Source organism: Adiantum capillus-veneris, chromosome 26 (genome assembly GCF_014529385.1).
Source record: "Adiantum capillus-veneris isolate H3 chromosome 26, ASM1452938v2, whole genome shotgun sequence".
In the NCBI taxonomy this organism is placed as follows: Eukaryota; Viridiplantae; Streptophyta; class Polypodiopsida; order Polypodiales; family Pteridaceae; genus Adiantum; species Adiantum capillus-veneris.
The window spans coordinates 26,551,175-26,577,021 of record NC_140956.1 but is presented as its reverse complement, the minus strand read 5'-3'; the positions used below and the strand labels follow the sequence as shown (position 1 = coordinate 26,577,021).

General features: G+C 41.4%; 1 pseudogene; it reads left to right on the top strand.

The window, feature by feature from the left end:
* Positions 1–8,243: 8,243 nt before the first annotated feature.
* Positions 8,244–8,888, top strand: LOC147423163 (uncharacterized; annotated as a pseudogene).
* The last annotated feature ends 16,959 nt before the right edge of the window (positions 8,889–25,847 follow it).

Sequence of the window (25,847 nt, the reverse complement as noted above, 5' to 3'; positions counted from 1 at the left end):
TACGAAGGGAACAGTCATTGTAGTATAGTGGTAAGTTGCATAACTTATCATAGTGCTTCCACTAGATTGAGGCCTACTAAAAAGCTCTAGGCAAAGCAAGCAGCCAGACAAGACAGTATCAACCCTGGCAAGCAAGGGAGCTAAGAAGTTCAAGAAGTTCAAGCAAAGCCCAGTTCAAAAAACTCAGAGATTAAGGCATCCACAAAAACTGAAGGACCTCAAGCAAAAAAGAACGACACAAGGGTGCTAATAATTTTTACTATCATTGAGGCAAGCAATTAAAGCTATCACTGAACAGGTACAACAAGGGAGTCAATATGAAAGAAATGGCGTCTCAAAGTAATCAGAGCAGCCGAGACGAAGCTTCAAGTACATCCACAGAAATTACAAGAGAGCAAAGTGGGCTCTATTTAATTGGCCATTACAAAGGATTTCCATGCTATGAGGATATAATTGGAATTTGTACATCAAGACAAAGAAAGATACAGAGGAAACTCGGACATCTCAATATGTGGAATTTGAAACAGTGAAGAATGTACTACACCCACATCGAGATTTCATGGAAGACTGTCTGGGATCAATTTACATGGCGGCACGAAAAATACATCGACAATGAGATAGAAATGTTGTACAAGGATCAACTTACACAACTCTACACATATCCTCCAAATATTTTTATGTACAAATCTCAAGATGGGAAACGGCAAATTGGTACCCTTTATGTAGATGAGGACGGTCGCTACTACAAAGCTGCCACAAATCATGAAGTTCCTGCAGAGAGTAACCAATATTTTGCAGTTGAAATATTTGGATCAAGAGGGGCAGACTACAAAACTGAAGGTGGTAATTTTTATCATCTAGTCATGGCTTTACCTCTTGATACGCAGCTAGAAGAGTTAACAACTACAGTTGTCACTGCACAAATGGGTGTCACAACACAAGGCACAACATGGAAACACACGGCACAAGCACACCAAATTGCACAAACAGGGAATACGCCGGAAGTACCAGCTATGAAGATAGCACAACTTCAAAAAGAACTAGCTCGGTCTCCAATGATACTTAACAGAGCACAACAAGTCATATCATCAGGCATTGAACAAATGCCAACATCAGATATGGAACCCTCTTGGATGGAGGGAGTTCAAACTCAAGAAAGAGACCCTATATCTTCAATTCTCTCAAATGGAAGATCATGCATATTTTCTTGAATGCAAACAAGAGCAAGCTAAGCTTCAAGGTGTTGATTCAAATTTTTTTGAAGTGTTTATGGAGCTCTTCGCAACTCAAAATGATCTTGAAAGTGCTCAGATTGAGGAGGAGTTTATTGATTTATTTGTTTTGCAGCCAGACTCAGATTTTTATGAATTTTTTTTAGGAGAAACTTGAGCAAACTAATATATATCTACAAAATTTGTGTAAAGATGATGCTAATACATTATTCTATAGCTATGAATCAATTCAGATTGAATGAAAGGAAGATCAGATTAAAAATGCAAGTTTATTGTTGCTCATGCCCCCCTACGCACGCAACTCCCTCATGATTGCTCCCGCCTCCCCCCTCCTCCTTCGCGCTGCACACTCCCCTGCCCGCCTTTGTCCAGCCCTCCAACGCGCTATTGTACTGGTACAACCAGCCCCCGCACCCCCATCTTCCGCCAATACAACCACCCGTCCCCTGGCCTTAGCCCTCTTACTCCCCCCCACCCCCTTTTTTCATCCCTTTTTCGCCTTCTACATTCTTGTACGCTATTTTTTCAGCTTGTTGGGATTTGCCTCGACACCAACAACCCTACCCTTTCAGCACAGACACAGAATGGTGGCCTCTACTCCACCTCATAGGGACTCCACAGAAGCCCCCTCGCCCGACACTGCGGAGCCGAACCTTCAACTTGCTGTTTCTCCAGAAGAACAAGTGAGCTTGATGGCCGAAGTGGTGCGCTTGCAGGCCACTTTGGTTATCTGTAAAATCATTGGCATTCGGCCCATTCGGGGTGAAATTTGGGATTTATTGTAGGCTCGTCTTCTCTCCGATGTGGGCAAGATCACAAATGTCCAGATTCTTGGGAGAGGGTACTACCAGGTCGAGCTCCAGTCTACAGCTATGGAAACCAAAGTGAATTTGATGAGCCCGCTTGACATAAAAGCAGCTCGAGCTTACTTCCGACGTTGGCATCACGATTTAGACCCTACTATAGATGTGCTCGAGGAGGAGGTAGACCTGCCGATTTTGGTTTGCTTTCTAGGCCTGAGGGGAGAGTACCATCCCCTCCTACCCAGGATTGGTTCCATGTTCAGGACAGTTTTGGAGTTTCCACGCACGGGAGCTTCAGTTGTGGCCAAGGCCGCAGGTCTACCTACTGTGCGGGTTCTTGTGTGTGACACACACTCCCTCCCCAATGAGGTACTACTGCCTAGGGTGAGTGGGGGATATGGATTAAATAGAGTGTGGAGTATTTGGGTCTCCTAAAGCAGTGTTTCATTTGCAGATAGATGGGCCATATGGAAAAGGCCTGCCCTCGTAGGAGACCTCGACCCACAACGCATGCACAGCCGCCCAAGGCTGAGCATTCCAAGCAGCCAGGTACACAGGATACAAAGGCTGGTACTTTGACGAGACCCAGTGACCAGCCAACTGATGGTTGGCAACAGGTGCCTAGACTCCGCCGTCAAGGGAGAGCTCACCCCACTGCTCCTCTTGGTGGCTGACTTGTCGCAGCTCAGCAACACTGGGTTCCGACTGAGAACCGTTTTGACCCCCTTAAGTAGGACCTGCCTGAGGAGGCCCCATCCACTTTTGTTCCTCCACCAACGCCTCCTCCTCCCTCAGCCGCTGCCGCCTTATCTCCCCCACCTCCCCCTCCCCCACACCTCCACTTTCACCCCCCTGCCCCTCCCCTCTCCTCGATGGGGCCCACAACCTTGTCTCCGGACCCCTCCGCCACTACTCCTCAGACATAGGGTACTGGCCACGCTTTTGCCGCAAGGCGTTATCTTGGTAGTGCTTTCACTATGAGCCGTGTGGCTTGTGAGGGACAGCCCCACTTAAGGCCGCCTTTTTTGGTGCTCACTTCTCCCTTTGCAGTGATCCTCAGAGATCTTACCAGCTTCGGCATTGGTAGACGTTGGGATTTCTTTGATTACAGCTTCACTTGATTTTTGGGTGATTCCTCTTTCAACTTGGAGAAGGCCAGCTTTCAAGTCCACGTCCTCTTTCTTGCAACTAGAGGCAGTGAGGCCCTGGACACAGCGGTGGATTTCTCCTTTTAGTTGTGTGGTAGCGATACCACGGAGTGGACCCAACACACAATCCTGGACTACTGGCTCCACACGCAAGATATTGAGTTCTCACATCACACAGAGGACTTAGCACTGATAGATCTGGTGTAGACACTTTGGCCTCTTGCCAAGTTCAGCGTGACACCTCCAGATGCAGCAGGTTGCAGGCACATTGTGGTGCACTTGTTTGCTGACACTCAGTGCCCTCCGTGTTATGTTTTTGTGCATGAGGATTCTTGGATAGAGGATGTAGCCCTTTGGGCTGCACGCTCGGGAATGTGCAAGGATTAGGAGGGACTCACTTTCAGCAAAGAGTGGTCGGCTGCGTCAAGAGCTGCAGAGATGCCTTGTGGGTGGTGAGATTGACATTCTTATGTTGCAGGAGCACCATCTTTGTGATTGCCGCATTCAATGTTGTGGTCAGATTTTGTGTGGTATCTATGAGACTTTTTGGTCAGCTTCTTTTGGACCTCGAGGCATCTAGGGTGGGGTATGTATTACTATTGCAGAGTCTCTATAGCAGGCCATTATGGGCAAAGGGATTATTGTGCCAAGCAGGGCTCAATGGATCACTATGCAGGTTCAGGGTTGCCTCGTGGGCTTCCTGAACATATATGCACCCAATGTGGCGAGTGCACGAGTAGAGTTTTGGTCACAGATTGTTGAGTCTCTGTTGCAAGCAGATCAGTGGTGCATTGGCAGTGACTTCAACATGTTGGAGGACACTTCTGACCGGATTGGTGGTAGCCACTCTACTGTGTAGGGAGTGGAGCTGGTAGCTTGGGAGAGGTTTTGTATGACTGAGGGTTTCAGATGTGTGGCAGCACTCTAGCTTTATGAGGCCCCCTGACAACGTGGCCCTCTCTTGCTCAGACCGCAGAGTAGAAGGAGTGAATCTATCGTGGATAGATCACTTCTACACTAGTGACTTTTTCTGTGACTCGGGTGGGACAGTTGGCATCCTCGCAGGGACTTCCTTCTCGGACCATGCACCAGTGATCCTCACAGTGACAGATAGGCAGAGGTGGGGGAGCACAATGTTATGCATCCCTGAGAGGGTCTTGGTGGACTCTGCACTCAAAGAGAGAGTAGAGGCTCTTTGTCAAGAGAGCTTGGACATGTAGGATTCTCCTGCTGACAGAATGGCCTCAGGACTAGCTCAACTTAGTTTTCTCTTTCTCTAGGAGTCCTTGACTCGCCTGACTATAGCGAGAGAGGAGGAGCAACGTCTCAAACAGGGCGTTTCTTCCTTCTAGAGGATGTAGGAGCAACATCTAGATAGTCCTTGGTTGGAGGAGCAGTTACAGCAGGCTCGCCAAGAGCTTGTTAGCATAGAGGAGCGGTGCCATCAGTTTTCTTTTCATCGACAGGCATCTTAGTGGACGTAGGTGGGTGATAGAGTGATTGGTGCTTTCTTCGAGGCAGTGGGACCTCGGCATACGCATGCCAAGGTCAGTCAGTTGACGAGGCCCGACGGGTCAGTTGCTTCTTATCCAAAGGACATGCGTGTAGTTGCTACTAACTTTTATTGTGAGTTACTATCTGCAAAGTCTTAGTCAGAGAGTCAGGATGCATGCAAGGAGAAGGTGTAGGCACAGATGCCTTGCCTTGTGACGGAGGAGATGCGCCGATACTTGAGCTTCCACTTCATCTTGAGGAGTTGCACACGGCTCTTGGTGCACTCCCACGTGGTAGCTGTCCAGGTGAGGATGGCTTGACTCCCAGTTGTTTCTTGGAGTACTGGGACTTGCTTGGCCCTGATCTTTGTAGTGCTTTCCAGTACATCTTGCACACAAGAGAGATGCCTGACAGCATGAGTGAGGGTCTGATCTACCTCACTCCCAAGAAGAGTGGCTCCTTGGATGAGATTCGGCAGTGGCGCCCCATCACCATCCTCAACTCAGTCTACAAAATTCTTGCCAAAGCTCTGAGTTTGAGTATCCATCCACTTCTAGAGAGCCTTATACATGGGACCCAGACTGATTTTGTCAAGGAGCATAGTATCCTTGACAACATTACCTTTTGGGAGGCTTTTGCCCTAGCGAGGCTCCGTGGTGAGGATCTGGTGATTCTTCTTCTCCATTTTGAGAAGGCCTACGATAGATTTGATTGGCACTTTATGGAGGGAACTCTACGCAGGATGGGCTTCTCAGATTCTTGTATCAGAGGGGTGTCAGCTTTGTACAGACGAGCACCCAGTCAGGTACTTTTGTTAGGAGGTAGAGGCGATCATTTCATGCTCACAATTTTGGTCGGATAGGGATGCCCTCTCGCCCCCTTCCTCTTTCTGTTCTATGCTAAGGCGATGAGCAGGTTTTCGGTGTCGTAGCAGGTTGGTTTGCATGGACTAGCACTTACTATTTGGGGAGATGAGCTGCTGGACACTGAGATTGCTGACGACTCAACCTTGTACTTGGATGGCCAAGAGGCCAACCTTCACAGGTGTGAGCAAGCTTTTGAGACCTTCTATTGTGCATCTGGCGCAGTGATCAACTAGAGAAAGACAGTGGCTTTCTCGGTTGGTAGTGCTCCTCTGTGTGATTGGATGCCAGGTGAGGGTTTCAGGTGGATTCCTCCAGGGACTACAATTCGGTACTTGGGCTATCAGGTTGGCCTGGACTTGTCTCTCGAGAAGAAGATTGCTCCCTTCCTCCTCTCTATCAGGAGGAAGTTGCTACATTGGAGCTCAGTACGACTCTCTTTCGTTGGCAGAGTAGTAGTGGCCAACCAGGTGTTGTTGGCGACAATGTGGTACGTCACTTCTTGCTGGATCTTCTCAAGTTCTTGTATCCAGGTAGAGAGGCTTATTAGGAACTTCCTTTGGTCAGGACGTGACACTCAGATAGCCCAAGCCAAAGTGGCTTTGTAGGTCATCACTCTTCCTTGTTCACAGAGAGGGTTTGGGATCATTGACCCAACACAGCAGAGCAGAGCCCTTCTCGGGAAGTTCATAGTCAGAGGACTTCTTATAGGTAAGGATCCCTGGAAGGAGTTCTTGCTACAGCGGCTTCGTGCTAGGGTGCCTCAGGTTGGAGGTCCCGAATGACCTTCGACCAAATGGATCTTCACAGAGATGTGCAGAGTTAGTTTGAGCAGGAGACAGGAGGACCGCTTCGCTGCGAGTTTGCTTCGATATTGGGAGAACTTACGGCGAGGCCTAGAGCACTGACAACCGCCTACTTGCAAGGAGGAGCGCCTACGATAGCCCCTTGTTTGGAACCCCATGGTAAGCACTCAGAGAGGCCACTTGGTTGGTAGTCAGCCTCATGTTTTCTAGGGTTCCATGGCAGCGGGTCCAACGTTCTCTTTAGATGACTGGTTAGAGTTTTTAGGCTTGTTAGAGGATTTGCACCGTTTGGAGCTACAGGGCATGAGAGGGGTGTAGAGCATGTGCCAGGACATCTCAGAGGCAGTTCCAGCTGAGTGGCTCACACCTCTTGAGCCAGCAGCACCCAGGTGGATGGGAGCCTTCACATGATTGGAGGTTCTCATCTCAGTCCGGGCATGCTCTGAAAATGTTTCCTCCCTTTTTTCAAGTTAAAAGGTGAGGGACGCTTACAGCGAGTTTTCGTAGAGGCCTCGCAAGTGGTAGTGCTGTTTTCAAAGGATCCGAGTGGTGGGCATCTGTGGGAGGACTTGTGTCATCGATCCTGGCCCAGTAGCTCTTGAGACTGGACATTGGAGACTGTGGGCTTGGGAGTATTGTCCACTGGCACGAGTAGAGTGGGATCCTAGAGAGTGGATTTGGAGGAACCATTTTTCTTCTGCAGACCACCCAGGTGTCCCTTTCTTTCACTACACTGTTCAACTGGGATGTCACATACTAGGAGCACAGAGAGAGGCTTGCCCCGTACAAAACCTCATTGGCAGGAGGAGGGTTTCACAGCAGCTGAGTTCATGGCAACCTTTTCGGAGAGGTTGTGGGACTCCAGACAGCCAAGGCGAGTCACCTTGTTTTAGTGGCTGGTCCCACACAGAGCTACAGCAGTTGGGAGATGGCTATTGCGTAGTGGTCTCTCGATCGCATGTGCACCTTGTGACCATCTTGTGGAAAGTCAGTGTCACTTTCTTTGGGACTGTCCTTTTCCACATCAGGTGTGGCTTTGTGTTCTTTGGTTGATGCCTGCTCTTTCCACGGCTCGAGAGTACACTTGGGGAGCAGCTGCTTGGTCCACCCTCACGGGCCCGACACTTCAATTTGAGCTATCTTCCACCAGCAAGATGATAGTCAGCCTGCCACAGATTTTACTCCACAGGAGTGGTGCAGTGAGAGAGAGGATTGTTGGGAGCTCATCAGTGGCCTGACACTCTGGTTCATCTGGAGGGCTCGTTGCTTCCGCATCTTTGAGGCTCTCCCTGTGCCACCAGTAGAGTGTTCGTGATCTTTGGCTAGAGATGATCCACACTCTCAGAGGACAACTCAAGAGACTATAGGGCCGCTTCGATCGCATGCAGGAGCGCAGAGAGGATTTCCTTTGACTCTGGCGTCCTAGGCCTTTCTACAACATGGTCTAGGGTGTACTTAGATGGAACTACCGACCATCTGTGTGGCTTTTTTCTCCTCCCATCTCTTGATTTAGCCTCTCTATATAGTTTACTTTTTTTCACTGGGAAAGTCTCCCCATCATGCTTGTTTTATCCCTCTCTCGTAGAGGTGGTTGTAGCCCTATGGGCAGTTTCATTAACTAATAGAAGGATCTTTGATTGAGAAAAAAAAGGAAGGTCAGATTGATTGTTTCTTGAATTTGCAACATCAAGAAAGTGGGTTTTTGGAGCCTAAATTAGATTTTGAATCAAAGTATCAGTGTCCTAAGATGTTGTAGATGCTGAAGAATCATTGCTTGATGGTTGCAAAGAGGTTTTTTCATCGTGAACCAATTCTAGGTCATTACCATGTGAAATCTGATTTGTTGAAAGTGTTATTTGCTTCAAATTGGTGGCTAAAGTTGATTATGGAGATACATACCAGTTGTATGAGCTTATTCTCAAACTCAAAAGTTGCAAATATTCAAAATTTTGGAGTTTTTCAAGATCAGATTTCTATGTCTGAAGTGCATATTGTTGATTTTCTCAATGCAGAAGTTGCAAATCAGATTTTGCAGATGCAAGATGTTGCATTTGATGACTCAGTGATCCATATTTCATATTGTTTGAATCAGATTTTGCAGATTGATGATTAGTCAAAGAGGGTTTTTTTCCTAATTTTTCAAAAGTCAAGTGGAAATCAAAGAGATATGATATTTTGGATGTTTTTCATGACAAAATTACAAAGTTTGCTAAGTGGAATGATTGTTTCATATGGAAGCAGTTGTTTTGTCTCAGGTTTACCTAAACTACTTGATTTTGAAGAACATATATTTATGGATCATGTGGATCATCTTTTATTTGGATGTTGAGAGCATTATGTCTTTACGCACATGTTGTTGAAGGCTGAATATGAAGATTTCCAAATTGAAGGACGTTTGAAGATACAAGAGGATATTCAGGGTTTGGTGCCCGGATTGCAAAAACCCAATTTTCAGAGTCAAATTCCCATGTTTCAAAGGTTGCAGAGGCTGGTTCTGCTAATGTTTACTTCATGCTCTTGGAAAATGGACATACTTATTTAGTTTTGGTTTCATAAGTTCATTTTCTATGAGCTCTCATGTGATATAATCCCTTGGGGAAATTTTGGGCGATGTTTAGTTTCTCTCTATGATGTATTTTGTGTACCTTGGTTTAAGTACCATGCACTACACTTTGCTTCATATGAAGATCATAGCATTGAGCTTGTCATAGTGCTGTATGGTATATATTGTATATCTTGGATTAGGTTCCAAGAACTATACTTTATGCTATATAGTAACTAGGGATTTTTGGAAAAATAGGATAAGGAATTTGAATTTGATTAAGGGATGTGTGGATCCGAGTCGGATTTCTATAAAATCCACCACCACGATGTGCCATGTGTTTATTGAGATATTGTTGAGTCAGATATTTGCTAAGTCTAATCATTTGTTGACTTTGATTATTGTTAAGTCTGATATCTGGTCAGTCAAATTATTCTCGAGTCTGAATATTGTTGGGTCTGCAGTTGAAATACTAGCTTTGAATATTGTTGACTCTGAATATTACAAAGTCGGATTTCTACTGAGTCTAAATTCTATTGAGTCAGATGTTTGTTGAGTCAGATTATGATGACTCAGATACTGTGGAATCAGATGTTGAACTTCTCCTAGGAAATAAACTTTCCTAACTGCACTCCAAAAGTCTATCAGCATGTCCAATAGATAACCTAATGCATAAATGTTGCTTTCTTTTATGTACGCATTTGTGCGTCGTCGATCATATATTTTTGGAGCAATCCACGGTTGCTTTGCAATCTCTCCTTTACCTGCTTTCTGTGCCTCCAAAATTTCAAGGTCCAACTGTTTTCTTGGATGAAAATAATTATTTGATACGCGCTTAGCTGGTGTTCTAAGAATCATTCTCCAATCAATGATTCCAACACGGGGTTTATTTGTGAGATTAAAGTCCAACATTATGTTCAAAGGGTGCAGGTCGCTATAAACTACACAAATCGAGTGAGCAGCCGCAACGCCATCAATTAAAGTGTGATAGATTACTGGCATATACTCAATCACTACTTTAATCCGTGAAGTCTCTATCTCTGGTAAGTACTAATTTGCTAGTGGCAAATCACAATGTCGTCCAGTCGTGTTGTAGCATGTGCATGTGGTGTCTGAACGCTCCGTGGACAAATGGCAAGCCGCACATCATGCCCCCCAATGTGCCTCCATTGTAGTATGGAAAGACTGTGATCCACGGAGCTTCGGTGGTAAAGCCAATATCTCTTACAATGGAGGGGTGAAGTGTTTGCATTCCTTGCTCTGTCTGAAAGCTATCAAATTTTACCTCACTCCCTCCCTTGTAGCATTTTTCCACATATGTATTGTGCTCTGGAAAGAAAGATATGCCTTTAACACTAGAATGGTAACAGGACACTTTTATGTCCTTGGATGCTTTTGTGTTCTGTTAAGTGACCATTTTTCTTGAATTATTTGAAGAGTATGAAAATGAATTTCTAGGTGCTATATATCCACAAAGTTGCCTTATGAGCTGAAAAAAACTTAGCATTTTTTTTTGAGTATCGATCTCACCATTAACCTTACTCTTGCACAACATTTTTGAACCTGAACTATGTGAAAAAACGGGTCCTGTTTTTGGCTTTTTTTTTAATTTTTGGCGACTATACCACTCTAAACTTCATGTTTGTGAGGTTTAGATGGCTAGAGGTTAGGCCTTCATAGTTCTCAACATGTTTTGATGCTTGTAGGGAGAGATAAGTGTTAAAATTGAAAGTATGACCAATTTACAAGAATTGCATAATCCTGTTTTTTGGCCAAAATTAGCACATTTATGATTTTTTTGGTGGCTTTCTTGATATCCATTTTGATTGTGTGAATGTAATGTATAACATAAAGCTAATCTTCCTTGAGTTTTGGGGGACCTAATATGCTATATAGCATAGTATATGATGATGGTTGAGTTTTTTGATTGCTGAAGAATACGATACATTTTAGAGTAGCAAGTATAACTTTCTCAATATTGCTAGTTTCTTAGGCTAATTGTGTGTATTTAGTAGGTAGTAACCATATCTAATTATAGACTACAAACTTGGCTAGATATTGAGTAGTTTCTATGGGTTTCTAGAGGTCATAATGCTAAACCGAGTTTTTTCATGTTTGCTGTATTTAGCACTTTATCATTGCCCCCAAGGTTCCAATTGTAAGAGATCCATTATCCTTTTGACATGCTCCATGGCTCCTTTTGAATCCAGAGGCCCAAAGGGAACTAAGAAAACATGTATATAGTATCTGTATTGAGCGTGACTATAGAAACTTTGATGATAGGTCCGCAGAATGGCAAAAATGCAACTTTTTTGTACCTATTTTTTTGCCCAAAAAAAATTAGTGAGGTAAAAGAAGCCATATGTTTGGGTCACCAACCCATTTAAGTTAACAGGGCATTTTATCTCATGTCCTACAAAAATCTCCACTCTTATTTATATGCAATCAACCGTAAGAAATTGCTGTTTTGGGCAAAATGCACTAGCCGATCAACTTTGTAGGCTTGTAGTGACCAAGGGATGAGAAAAATTACAAGTTTATCATTTTTTCCATATGTAGTAGTTATTGAACTATAAGCTCATGAAAGGATTTTTCAAAATGAGTGGATCTACTATGGTTTTGGAATTTTTTCCCAAAACCCTGAAAGGACACTTTTATGTCCTGTTAGGTTACCATTCTAGTGTTAATGGTGAACAGTGTGCACACACCAAAAGAGCATGCTCCAACCCTTGTACCTTCTACCAGGGCCTCGTGGGGGATGCCAATGAGATGAGCACACTTGGCATTCAATGCCATGCTCATTATTGTGCCGGTGCCACTGGCATCTGATCGGCCACCCACATCCGCTTGCGCATCTTAGGACATCTTCAATCTCTTGGGTAAGGAAGCTTGGTCTTGAGATTTCACCCGCTTCATCTTGATCTTCTCTTCCTCCCATAATCTTTTCCAAAGCTCTAATTTTTCCATATTACAGGTGGGAGGGTTATCTTCCTTTACGTCTCTGCAACAAATTTTGATATTGCCCAACACTATCCTAACCTTGTGGTGGGGGTCAAATTCTTGAATAATAGTTGGAATCAGCAACTCATATTGGCCTTCAACTCGCAACCTACGCTCTATGTTCTCCCATATAGGGCTAGTGAGGTCTTTAATGAAGACATCGCTTTCACTAATTTGTTGTATGCAAATATCTGCACATGATCATATTGCCAAAATACATTCTTTTTAATGGTACGCATAATAATTTTCTTTTTGTTTGGTGTCATTTTAGCACTGGACAATAAAAAACAACATATCAAATATAATTTCATTGGTGCACACTGCAGTAACACTCTCACATTAGTTCAAAGAAACCATAACCGTGACTTGAAGACTTTAAGAAATGTGCAATTATATTGATACACATTGGAATCAATTTTTATTTTAAAATGTGATGCTTACTCGTGTAAAATGCAAAGCAAACAAGTAGTTTTTAAGAACTTCATCTAGATCAAACAATACAGGTTGAAAACTTGAAACATTTAAGCATATTGTGAATTTATTACTTATATTTTATACTGTGCACTTTCACACTAGTTCAAACAAAGCATAGAGAGACTTAAAGACTTCAAAAAATTGTGCAAGATTATATTTATCTAGGTTGTAATCATTTTGACTTGAAAATGGTATGTTAAATGCAATAAAAATAAATAACTCCTAATTAAATTGCCTAGATCTAATAGAACATGTTAAAAACCCAAAGAAATTCAAAATTTTTGATAGAACATAAGACATGGATTTATATTTTGCATGTAATCACGATTCATTTTTAAAAAAAATGCCTCTTAGAAGATACATGCATCGTGATGTACATATTCCCAGTCATAAAAAGTATAAAAACCAATCATAAATTGCAAAGAGTGTCTTGCTCTATAGAAAGATAAAAATGAATAATTATCGTGCAAATTGTGAGCATATACCATTTTACATAGAATCTATGTAAATGTAGGATTTAAAACAGCGATGATGATTAATGAATAAAACATTATTTTGAATATGATTAGCTAGTATATATTTTTGCAAGAACACTAAAAAACAACAATTTAAACATTTGTATATGAAATACTCTTCACAACCGCGTTACCGACCAAGTAATTCATGTACTTAATACTTCAAAAATGATCTGCACATGCACATAAAAATTATATGACGTTCATACGGTCGGGTTAACAACTTGAATGCCACATTTATGAAAAAAAAAAAGATCCTAACAAATGACACTCAATTAGCCGTGTTACCAATTGAGTGACGTTAGAATCTAAAGAGAATTAATGGCTTGCATACGAGCATCATATAGCTATGTTAGCGACCAATGTCCATATGTTGTTTTGGAAAGGGGAAGGGAAGTTGACTCACCATAAGGATACTTTAATTGCCGTGTTACCGATGTAGTACCCAGATAGTGAGCCAATACTGACCACAAGGACACCATATTCCCCGTGTCACCGAGTTGATGCCCCCATGGTAAGCAATGTTCCATATAACAGCTTATACACACACACATTGCGTGGTAAGGTACCTTTTAACTCTCATGCAATACATCAAAAGACACGCTACCACACAATTCATACACACACACATCACATACTTGGGTTGTGTGGTCCGTGCACTATGATGCAGAGCACGCTGCCGCATGACCCCCTCGCCCTCTCGCCTCTCAACATACCTACAAACACGATCATTGGTATCTCTCTCTCTCTCTCTCTCTCTCTCTCTCTCTCTCTCTCTCTCTCTCTCTCTCTCTCTCTCTCACACACACACACACACACACACACACACACACACACACACACACACAAGATGGCTCAAAGAATAACACCCAAAGAGCCCATCGATTGAGGCCCTATATATATTATTTTGTGGCCCCAGTGGGCCCGTAGGGAAAATTAAATAACCTGGTGAGCCTACAAGGAAAACTAATTAGCTCGGCACCCTTTTTGTGGTTTCCATGTTGCTCTTAACCGGCTTGTTTGTGATCATGTTAAGTGTGATTAAGTAAATGTGTCAATAAGACCTTGTGATCACACTATGTTTTTGATAATTACATAAATATTAAATGTTTGAAATTTCTGGGTGGTGGCATGAAATCTCCCCTCTCGAGCCACATGTTTTTCCAATCGCTCGCTTTCAGTGGATACATGTCATGTTTGCATATGTTTGGTCCACGTAGATCATGTCCTTCAGGAAAAAATCTACCATGCTCTTCGTAAACTGTCTTGCTAAAATGATCAGAGCGACGGAAGCCAAGTCAAGGACCACATTTTGGACAAGCATGATTGCCCGAGTAACTCAAGACCGAAAAATCATAAAATTAAAATATAAAAGCATTCGCATACCCAGTAATGCATGATGTGAGGATTTCAAAGATACTTACCTGAAAACTCACCGAAGCCTGGCCAATCGTGCATGGTCCACATGACAATGCCTTTCACATGTATATTTTGTCGTCTAATTGATTGGGACATATCAACCACATCCATCCATGTCCACAATATTTGGAGCTCTTCTATAAGAGGTGCCAAATAGATGTCCATGTTCTTTGCTTTGTACTTTATTGGGACGATCAATGACAACAAAGATGACCCTTTTTTGATAGCTAGACATGGTGAAAGATTATAATTAACCAAGCAAACAGGCCACGTGCTCCATGACAAACTCTGTTATCCAAATGGGTTTACTCCGTCCATTGCAAGACCAAACCGGATACATCAAGGCTCATCTTTAAATGTAGGCTATCTTTCTTCTATGTGCTTCCATGTGTGAGCGCCAGAAGGTACCCGCATCACATTATCTGTTGATCTAGTATTTCAGTGCCATGTTATCAGAGTGGCTATAGACTTGCACCTGAACATGCTCTTTATTCTTGGAATGAAAGGAAAGTGTCGAAGGACCTTTGCAGGGATAAATTTTTCTTGTGTGTCCTCTCTATACTTATTTGATCCACAATTAGGACATTGTTCCAAATTTTCATACTCATTGTGAAGAGTATACAATCATTAGGACATGCATGTATTTTGCGATAATCCAAGCCCAAGTTAGTAAGAATATTTTTAGCGACTAGACGAGTATGGGGGCATGTGATTGCCTTCCGGCAAGATTTTCTTGTTGAGCAACCTATTGTTATGTCAACAAGTGAACACAACGATCATATTATTGAACTATAATTTTCACTTTGGCATGCTTAGGATACAATGTACTTACCTGAAAAGCTTTCTGAAAAAGATGTCAGACCACTCGTAGACTGCAAAGTAAGCATTGCCAAAGTGGTACGAGTAACTAAGATTTTTACACCATTGTAAAGCGGCATACATGTAAGAGTTTGCATCATCTCACCCTCTTTATCATTGCTATCATGCCGTCGATGGACGGGATGACTGAGGTTGGTGGTCCGTAGTGGTTCCCTGAAATTTTTTTCCTTCTACGTTTTCAATGATGGGATCCATGTCAAAGAACGCATCTAACATTTGCTCCATCTCTACTTCTTGAAATGTGCAACCGAGTATTGGTGGGGTGGACTCAGTCGATGGTTGTTTGTTTGAAAGTCGTCTTCTTTGGAATGAAGTTTGAGCAATATCTACTTGCGGAGGTTGATCTAGTGCCTCCGGACCATGAGATTGATAACCCAAGTCTTGTAGTTACTCTATGGAAAAGAGACTGTTATTGCGTATGTGTTTGTCATATATTTTATCTGTTGCGTACGTGTTGGTCATAGATTTTATGTTTTCAAAAGATCTGATGCTTCCAATGTGCAAACGGACACGCCATCATATCTTCCATACTTTATCTACCAATGATGCAACAAATAAATAAATCACTCTGGTTATAAGTACACACCACTAACTACATGACAATACATGACAACCTCACATTTTATAGTGATGCCCGATCCCCGCATACCTCGGTCTAGAGGTGCACGGAGATCAGGACCACAAGGTAATAATTTTGTCTTTATTGGTCAATGACTATATATTAGGGTTTTTGAAGTCTGTGTAAGCTATTGAAGTTCGATTGCAGAATTTTACTTCATTTATCAAAGTCTGTTTGCGTTTTTGAAGTGCACAAGTCATTTCTAAAGATTTTTGTATTTCAAAAGTCCGTTTGCGGTTTTTCTACTATTTGCTGCTAGCTCTAACAACCTCACATTCTCTAGCCATGCCTGATCTTCGCACACCGCAGTCTAGAAGTGAATGCAGATCAAGACCATCGGGTAATAATCTCGTCTTTATTGTTCAATGCCTATATACTAGGGTTTGACATACGTCTTTTTTGAAATCTGTTTGCATTTTTGAAGTTTGTGTATGTTATTGAAGTCTGTTTACATTTTTTAAGTACACAAGTCACTTCTAAAAACTGTTGTATTTATGAAGTCCGTTTGCAGTTTTTCTACCATTTTCTGCTAGCTCTAACAACCTCACATTATCTAGCCATGCCCGATCTTCACACACCTTGGTCTAGAGTGCACGGAGATGAGGACCATCCGGTAATAATCTCGTCTTTATTGGTCAATGCCTATATATTAGGGTTTGATATAAATCTATTTTTAAAATCTGTTTGCATTTTTGAAGTCTGTGTATGCTATTGAAGTCCAATTGCATTAGTTTACTTCGTTTTTCAAAGTCCTTTTGAAGCTAACATTGAGTGGCCGGCTAGCCCTAAGCGTGTAGTCTTTAATGGCCTAAATATAGAGTAGTCCTTCCTAAGCGGTTAAGAGACTAAATACCTAAGCGGTTATCTATAAGAGAAAAACCCTAATAAACCAAACTCTGAATACATCCGATTAAAGCTACACGACTAGCCTTAAACCTACATGACTAGCTCTAAGTCGCTAAGTGACTAAATAACAAAACTAGCCGAGTCGTGTGTAGGACTAAGCGGGTGCAGCTAAACGATTCAATACGTAAGTAGCTACATGCTCTAATTAAGCAACTAGCTGTAGCAGCAAGCTAACACGGATACCATTTTTTGGAGTTCTCATTGTAAACACTTATTATTTTGATAAATCGGGAATATTGTAACTCCTATTTTCTTGGATAAACTCTGTAAATAATGAGCCGGGCCTGCAAGCTTCCAGATTGTATCAACTAGTCATTACCCATCTTTGGTAGAACTCCAGATTATTAGTTGACCACAAAAAACCTTGGCTAAGGTATAAAAGCCAATTTTTGTAAGTTATTTTAAAGTTTTGGATAATGAAATACACAGCGTGAGCTAACGATGCTCACTCCTCTCCTTCTTGTGCTACCTACTCCCTCCCTGGTTGTTACATTGCAATTGCATTTGTTGCATTGCAACCGCAGATAAGAGCTCTACTCATTGATGTAAGTAGTTCACTGTATTTCGTAGCTTTTGGCGTCGCCAACCCGCAGCCTAATTTCATCATAACTAGGAATTTATAGTTTCAAATAAAAAACTAAGCATAGCGAGGTATTGGGGCATCATTGCTAAGCATTTAGATGCATTCTAGGCTGAAAACGACTAGGTCAAAAATCCACTGTTGTTCATAATCGTGATTTTGGAACTTGACCTAAAGTGGGATTTGAGACCATAATCATGTGTGATTAGGTCTTATAACATGTCCTAGAAGTTTCGTTATGTTTGGATGTCATTTGATGCTGTAACAGATGTGATTTGTTTGCCGATGAGCTGTTGGCTTTTGCTGATTTCAGTCACTTGAGTGTATCTTGAGTTAGATGCAAGTTGTTAGTTGTTTTTTGAGAGATTATCAGCCTCTTGTAGTCTCTATGCACTAGTCGAGTTAGGTCCATCCCATGGATTCAGAATCTAATCGTGGTTCTCACTAATACTGCAATAAGATAGGATGGTGAGATTAGACATGCGTCCCACATTTGGCGCTGCTATCGGGGATCAAAGAGACCTAAACTAGGAAAAAATACGAGCGTCTTCTGAAGTTATCCTTTAACTTTCTCTAGGATCTCTTAGAGTTCAAAACTTTCTTTTAGAAACCGCATAGCTTAACATTGTCGTCTTTTGCTGTGTAGAGGTAGCTTGGAAATAATCGTACTTGTTGAGTGCCTTTAGGATTTTAGGATTATAGAAATAGATTAGGATTTTGAGGAAGATTGGTAGATAAGACAAGTCTTAAGATCAATGCTCAGAAAACCATAAAAGACAAGAAAACGAGTGTTTGTGGACACTTTCCACAACCCCATTGCATGAGAATCTAGAAGTACGGTAAGTAGGATCCGATGTGGATTTCAAAACATTGCTCTCTCTGAAAGAATCAAGTGTGAGTTGTTATTGGAAGTTGCAAAATTTCAGGTCTACGGCTAGAAATAGGACGAAAAGACTCAAAACCACTCAATTCGAATGGAGAGTAAGCTTAAAAGTTTAAAATCAGTTGGTAAGCTCAAGGACACTACGAGGTAAAAATTTCAAGAGTTGGCCAAAACTCAGATTATTTACCTTTATTGACATTTTAGGCCAAATTAAGTTTTGACTTGATTCATAGGCTTAAAATAGCTCATGTAAAGACTCTCTTTGAAAAATTGCAAAAAAGTGTTCATTTCGAACCTGAAGTTAATAATCACGATTATTAACTTTTAGCTCAGATTTGACCAAGGTTCATACCATTGACTCATTGCATGTGTACAAACAACTTATGTAAAGGCCCAAAAGAGTTCGATCACCAACTTGGCAAAAAACTGGGTAAAAACTAGAGTTTGTACTAACTCTTGAGTTTAAATTGGAGAAAAATTGTCCAAACTTGTTGAAAATTGATTTAGAGGCTTATATTGACGTGATAAACATATGTACGTGCTCAGTTCACCAAAAATATACAAAACGTTGTCAGTTGTAAATAATTGCGATTATTTACATCTGCCCCATTCTTCACTTTTTTGACCAAGTCAGCATACCACTAGTTTTACCATGTTGTAATAAGTCCACAAACCAAATTTGGTAAGATTTGGATCATTGGAGTGGAAATTGTGACCAAAAATTTGCAAAGTTAGTATGCGGACAAAAAATTGATGACCATTTGACTAAAAATTGTCCAAACTTGATGAAACTTGGTTAGTGACCTTAACTTGAGATGCTGAATAGATCTGTGTCAAAGTTGGGACAAAAAGTTGTAAAAATTTAGCTAGAGTAAATAGTCGTGATTATTTATATCTGCTTCAAAACTTGATAATTTTGCAAATTTGAGTATACCACAAGGTCAAGCATATCAAGCAAATCAATTTTGGTAAAAATTGGATCATAAAAGTGAGACTTAAGCCAGATTCTTGAAATCAAAATCTGCGGACACAAAACAGTTGATGAACTTGATCAGATTTTGTCCAAACTTGTTGAAACTTGTCTAGGGACTTTAACAGGTTGTATACTTGTTAAACCAATCCAAAAGTGTAAAAAACTAGCAAAAGTAAATGATCGTAACTATTTACTACTACCCAGGGACATCAATTTTGACTTTTGAGCTTGTAAAGTGTTAGCCCAACATAATAAAAGTGTTATTTACTACTACTACACAGGGACATCAGTTTTGAATTTTGAGCTTGTAAAGTGTTAGCCCAGCATAATACAAAGCCACCAGGATATTCTGGGTTCAATCGGATCCAAATTGGTACATGCTCACTCAGTTTCCAGGTTGCAGATTAATCCTTATATTTTTTACTAAAGTCAAATCTAAAAGTCAGCTTGACTCCCATAGCTCGAGTTCAAGTGATACACATAGACTGATCACAAGAGTTAGCAAAAACTCTACTATCTTTAGGAAGAATAGATATCTTTATAGAAGAATAGCTAACTTGATCAAATTTGTACAAGAATCGCGTTGCAGACGAGGATTCGGTAGCTTGACAGAAAGTTGCAATCGAATCAAGTGGAAATTGACAGCAAGACAATCCAAAGGTAAGTACTCTATCCAGGGGCTCATAAGTCTATATGAAACTTAGATCTGGTCATGTACTAGGAAATCAGGGCATACTCGGAGAAACCTCGAGTAGAGTATCCACTGGAGAAAGCGTGAATCAAGGCAATTCCTTGCACACAATTCTTGAAGAAGTCCCAGACACTTTAGTAGATTCAACATCTGAAATGTCTTCTTACTCGACTCACTCGAAAATCAGAACGACAATGCGCTATAAGCATATACTCTCTTTTTATAAGACTAACCGCCATGGAGCTCATGTTTACTTGCACCCAAACGAGGAGTATGCTATTCGCATTGATGACCATGGTATTGAGCTCAAAGAAGAGATAAGGGCAAACAAACAAGGAAAAATATACATGGAAAGAAACGGAACTCAATATGTACAAGTTAAAAACCTGATGTGATAGACAAATGGGGGTTAGAAGTAAACACCTTAATCCCAGATATGTCAGCAAAAGAAGGACCACTAATTTTAGAATTCGAGGGATACGATCAAGTAAATTTGAATCCTTTGAAACGGATTAGTACTGTTAATCCTAGGATCAGAGTCTATTGTTGGGAGGATAGAAACATAAAAGATCTTTTGTGGACTTTGCATGCCAAATCAGGACAAGTAACGGCCATGAAGATCATCCATATATTCAAATCAAAGATAAGGGATCAACAAACGTACCAACCTACCTGTTTAGGGATTGTTATAACAACAACTTTGTTATGATGACTCCTGAGGAGGTAGAAAAAACCAAATACCAAGGGTATTTCATAAGGGATTGGATATTGGGACAAGGACCAGAAACAATTCCAAGAGATGAACACCGCAAGAGATCATCTGCGAGTAACGTTAAGAAACCAGAAACCACCTCATCACGTAGAAAATTGGGTGACACTAAGGCTAGTCCAGGGCTACATGAGTCACTATTTCCAATAGACTGGTTTGAAGGACTCAGAACAAGACCAATTGCTATGAGACCGGGAGTTCAACTAAACAGACGCGTCAGACCAGTTGATTTTCAGAAATGGGTCAGAAAATAGAGTGGATCAGGGGATCCATACAACCACTTAGCAAGCTTTAAGCAAGTGCTAAGAATAGAACGTATATTATATTTCCATACTCAATTCAAGGGGTTTGGAATGACAATAGAAGGAAAAGTATTGACATGGTTCCAAAACATTCCACCAAGGTCAATCATGGACTTGAACGCATTAGCTCAAGGATTTGTAGCTGCTTGTTCCAAAACGGGGATCAAACATAATACGGTAACTTAAATCTACAGCTTTAAACAGAAACATGGTGAGTCCGCTAAGGATTGTGTAACTTGAATGAAATAATAAAATGCCAGATACCCAAGGCTAGAGATACCTACAGAACAACGACTCGTATCTTTGTTTCTAGAGAGACTGCTAAACAAAGAACTTCATGCTATACTCTATAATAAAAAGCATAGAACCCTAGAAGAGTGTGTGTCAGATGCTATTGACTTAGGAGAAAATTGTGATATTTTTAACAACGAAGATGTCCCTAAGGATAACCAAAGCGAGAAAACAACATCCACTAAACTAGCACAAGTGGGAACGGCTGCTGCAACACCACTTTCAACCATAGAAGATATGCTCAAGAGAATGATCGATGTGATGAACAACATGCAAAAACAACCTATGAGGGGACCATGACAAGGGAGAGCCAATTAGGCCACAAAAATGGTGTGAAATTTAGGGTAAATGGACCAACCATGAGACCCACGATTGCTACTTCAAACGAAAGTGTGATAAGAAGGTTCAGTACGTGCCCATGAGGCCACAAGGATAACCCATGTATAGATATCAGCCTAATATGGCCCAAGCTCAAAGACAACCCATGGTTATGGAAAGACCTCAACCTGTGTTGGGTCAACAACCTCCGTACCCAGGACATAATGCAATGCATGTAAAGTACATGCACTCCAAAGGAGTCATAGATGAGAAAGCATTAGTGCATGTTACACTCTATGTGGAGCCTAGTCCATCTACATTCATGGTAGAAGGAGAATGGTATAATTCACATCCATGACCAATGGAAGAAACTGCGACTTATGCTCCACCAGAGCTTGCACCACTATATTATGTAGCTAATGAAGGTGTCAGACCTCCCATGGTAAGACCCATGATTATGCCCGACAACCAAAATGAAAACCACAAAAGAGGATGGTAAGGATGTAATGAGTGTTCCATCTCATTATAAAAAGTATACTCTCCAAGATCAAAAAATCATAGTCGAACAACCTTTTTAGGGAACTACGAAAACAGGGAAAGTCCTATGAAGGGCCTAAAAACTCTAAAAAGATAGACCTGGATGAACCAGGAGAAGAGCCTAGACCTGTTTACATTGAAAATTACCTAACAGAAGAAGAAGAAGAGCTCTTGCTAAGATTGCTAAAAGAATATCGAGATATCTTCGCTTGGTCTTACAAGGATCTCAAGGGTGTTGATCGAAAAATCTGTCAACATACCATACCTATGAGAGATGATGTGAAACCAAGTAGACAAAGTCCATACACGTATAATGAAACATTTTCCAGGAAGATAAAAGAAGAGATTGAAAAACTAAAGAAATCCTAATTCATTTACGAAATTGAACACACGGATTATCTCCAATTGTGGTAGTACCCAAGAAGAATGGAAAATTACGAGTGTGTGCTAATCCAGAAAAGTGAATGCAGTTACTATTAGAGACAACTTCCTCTTCCAATCACTGAGCATGTTTTAGAACGAGTTGCAGGAAAAGAAGCTTACATCTTCTTAGGTGGCTTTTTGGGATACAATCAACTTTTGGTCAACCCAAAAGGTTAGCATAAAACTGCTTTTGCAACAGAATGGGGTATATTTGCCTATTAGGTTATGCCATTTGGGTTGACTAATGCTCCAACCACATTTCAAAGGTTGATGAGCCAGGCTTTTAAAGAATATCTTAGGAAATTCTTAAAAGTATATATGGATGATCTATGCATACATTCATCAAATTGTCCGGGCTGATCATTTTGAACTCCTCAGAAAGGTATTCGAAAAATATAGACTTTATAGGAGTTGCTTAAATCCTGAAAAGTGCACATTCATGGGTAGACAAGGAAAAATTCTTGGACATATAGTGTTTAAAAATGGCATAGCTACTGATACTGGAAATATTCATGTCATTGTTGATTTGCCTAGACCAACAATAGTCAAGGGAGTACAAGCCTTCATGGGGCATTGTGGATATTACTGACGGTTCATCTACATGTACGCTATAATTGCAAAACCCATGTATAGCTTGATTACACAGTTTGAGTGGACCGAGGCATGTGAAGAATCCTTCATAAAGCTTAAGCAAGCTCTCACCTAAGCTCTGATATTGAGAGCACCAGATTGAAATAAGATATTCCACATACATGTAGATGCTTCCAATTTTGCTATCGGTTGTATACTAGCTCAACCAGGAGACGAGAAAATTGACTTTCCTATTTCTTATGCTAGCCGACAGTTGAACATGGTGTAAAATAATTACACCAGCACCGAAAGGGAAGGAATAGGAATGATCTATGCCGTTAAATAGTATAGCCATTACCTATTAGCCAACAACTTTGTGTTCTTTGTAGACCACCAAGCTTTGTTGTATTTAATAAATAATCCATACAACATAGGAAGAATAGTGTAATGCATGGGGTGACTAGAGCCTGAAATCCACCTCCCAGCCTCCCACTATATAGGCAATGCTCCTAGCCCTTTTCCCTAGCCGGATTCCCTTGTCCACACTGCCTAGTCCACCCTGGCCCAGTCCATGACTCCCTGGCCTTGCCCTTCTCCTGACAGTACTTCCCCCTTAAGGAAGAGTTTGTTTCCTCGAAAACAAAAGTGGGAAAATTCTTCTCAAGAACACTAATGTTTTCCTAAGTGGCACCTTCCTCAGGTCGATCTTTCCACTTGATCAAAGCTTGTCGACGTACATGATGACACGTACGTAAATCATGATAGTCGAGAATTCCTTCAGATTCATGCGGTAAGGTAGGAGATTCAACGAAATTGACCAGAATCTGTCGGCCAATGACATTGTTGTCCCCATGTAACCACTTACGTAAACGGCTTACATGAAACACCGGATGAATACAAGAATTTTTAGGTAGTGATAGTTTGTAGGCACGATCACCCACTCGCTTGAGTATTTTGAAGGCCCACAATATCGTGGAGATAATTTAGGTGTTGACCCAGTTTTCAGACTTTTTGATGCTCTGGCACACGTGAAAATACTTCCTCCCCTTCCTCAAAGGTAACAAGCCGACCTTTCTCATCAACGTACTTCTTATACCTATCATGCGCTTGTCGGACGTTCTGACGAGCGAGTTTCAGCATATCCATGTGTTCTTGGAGAAAATCCTTAACTTGTTGGAGTTTTTCCGGTTTCCAACCCCACCGTAACTGGGGACCTAGGTTGAAAACCATGCATGAACATGAAAGGATTAAATCCAGTGGTGACATGCTTAGCTCTGTTGTAAGCAAACTCAAGAAGAGGTAGATATTCTTCCCAGTCTGTTTGTTTCCTGCTAAAATATGCATGTAGCATATCCTCTAGCACTTGGTTAACTCGTTCAGTTTGACCATCCGTTTTTGAATGATCGGCTCTACTGAGGTTTAGTTGTGTACCCAATCATTTAAACACAAGCCGCCAAAATTTTTTGTTAAACTTGGGATCACGATCACTGGAAATATTACTTGGCAAGCCATACAACTTGTATAGGTTGTCCACAAATAACTTGGCTAATTCTGAAGTCTTAATCGCTGATTTGGTTGGAATAAACTTACATAGTTTAGTCAACTAGTCTACGACCACCCATACTGAACTGTGACCTCGTACAGTGGTTGGTAAACCCACAATAAAATCCATATAGATACTTTCCCACTTACCATTGGAAATCTCCAAAGGATGTAAGAGTCCCTCTACTTTCAGGCGCTTTGCTTTGTTAACGTGACATTTTTGGCAATGCAAGACATAATCTTGAACAAAGCCATGTAAACCTGGTAGTAAGGCTATCTGCGTACGAGAGCATAAGTCTTTTTAATACCCAGGTGCCCTGCACTTGGACTATTATGACATTCATAAAGAATTTGGCACCGAATGTCTGTGTCTATCAGTACACAAACTCTCCCCTTATGGAGTGGGTACCCATTGTCTATGGTAAAATTCTTCCATTGTTGTAGTTCATCACTCGACAGAGGAGAACTGTGTGTGGAGGTTAACGATACACTACCACCATTGGAGTGATAAGGATCCCTCATTTGTACATGGCTCCACACTTTGGAATATGCGTCATTCTGCTCATGTTTGCCCTTTAGAGAATCCAAAACTTCACTACAAAGTTCTGTAAACAAGAGAGAATTGATCTCTGGCATACGACTAAGAGCGTCAGCCACCTCATTGTATCGTCCTTTACAATACCGGAGCTTGGCATCATATTCTTGAAGAATCTTAGCCCATCTGGATTTTTGACCCTTCAAATCGGTTTGTTGTGTAAACCATTTAATGCTTTCATGGTCAAACACAATATTAAACTGAGCACCATACAAATAATTTCTTCATGTTTTCAATGCAGAAACTATTGCATAGAGTTCGCGTTCATAAGCAGAGTAATTCTGCTGTGCTGAATCAAGCTTCTTGCTTTCAAATGCAATTGGTCGTCCGTCTGCAGGACTGATCCAATAGCATGGTCACTGGCATCCATTGTCAATGGGATGAAAACACACAGAACGCCTCTATAATGACCTGGCACACACTCTTCGGATGATATACACACACACTATGGGGCACCACTCGGCTTACACAACCCACCTGGCCGAGACAGGGAACACACCTATGGAGTGAGAGGAGAGAGACTACACATTTACCCACTCCACACAGAGACACACACGCACACACCCAAAAATCTCAGCTCAAAATAGGAGAATTTTTTATGTTTAGATACAATTGAGCTTGGGCCAACACCAATGGGGCAAATAGCTCACACAATATGGGTAAAATATGCCAA